Source organism: Aplysia californica, unplaced genomic scaffold (assembly GCF_000002075.1).
Source record: "Aplysia californica isolate F4 #8 unplaced genomic scaffold, AplCal3.0 scaffold00210, whole genome shotgun sequence".
NCBI classification, from domain to species: domain Eukaryota; kingdom Metazoa; phylum Mollusca; class Gastropoda; order Aplysiida; family Aplysiidae; genus Aplysia; species Aplysia californica.
The window spans coordinates 157,283-158,457 of record NW_004797480.1 but is presented as its reverse complement, the minus strand read 5'-3'; positions in this window follow the sequence as shown (position 1 = coordinate 158,457).

The following is a 1,175-nucleotide window of genomic DNA, read 5'->3' as shown; positions in this document are numbered from 1 at the left end:
AGATTTTATTTTAAATGTGTGCAGCAGCACAGTAAACAACGTGTGGTTACAAGATAGTTCAGTTGGTATCATGTTAAAAATGCTCAAAATGTGGCAAACACTTCACAGTCTCACTGGCCATAGCATAAGGTCCAAGGGCTAAAGAATTTATTTTCTCCTATGCAGATGCACTGGTATTTGTAAGACAGCTTATTGCAAATTGTGAAGCTTAGATAAGGATGAAGTGACATTTACATTTTACATTTTGTCAGAATGTGCCTTCACCCCTTATCTCTCTACTCGGACACCAGTACTAGGACATACAGTCCACATTTGTGACCTTTGGTTGCACTATCTGTCTTCTTGAAGCAAAAGAGGGGCTTTTTGGGTGGCGTTGGTAGCCTAGTGGTTAGGCTGCCGGACTCCTTATTGTGAATTTGCGTGTTCCTGGGTTCGATCATCTGCTCCTATTTATCTTAAATAAGCTAGTTGTTGATAGGGGCGTTAAACCTTTTACTGTTCAACCATTTTCCGGGGGTTTCTTTCAGACAAAACAAAACCTCTAGATTACATAGAAGTTGACTTTATTATTCTTGTTATTATAAGGAAGGAGTTCTTAATCATTTTATACGCTGCAGCTTGATCATCTGACAACGAAAGTATGTCTTCTAATTAGAAGGGTCCTCCTCGTTGCAGGCAACAATAATGTGAGTTTTGACTGCAACATGGGATGGTTTATTCTGTCTCATATCCCCGTCTTTCTACTTGGGTGTAGCATCCTATTCATCCCACGTTGGTCCCGGACGGTAGGTTGAAGAGAACATTCACAAGCTATGGGATACTTTAATCGTGGTTTTGTATTTTGTTAAAACATTCCCTCATGCGAAGTCTAATCGATGACATAACGTGCAGGTGTGAATATTGATGGTATTATCAGCATGGTGCCTGATTTTGGAATACAATTAAGTTGCAGCTGGCGGAAAATGGACATTTTTATTGCTTGATGAGTTGGCGAATCGTCAGTCCTTGAAGTTAGTTACGAATTTGGCAAATGCCGACTACCTAGAGGCTCGAATCCGATAAGAATATTTTTTTATGCCTCAAACGTATGACAAGTAACAACGGGAATACTTTATTGTGTTCTGTTTGTGTATGTGCCTGTGTGTGTGTGTATGTATGTGTGTGTATATATATAT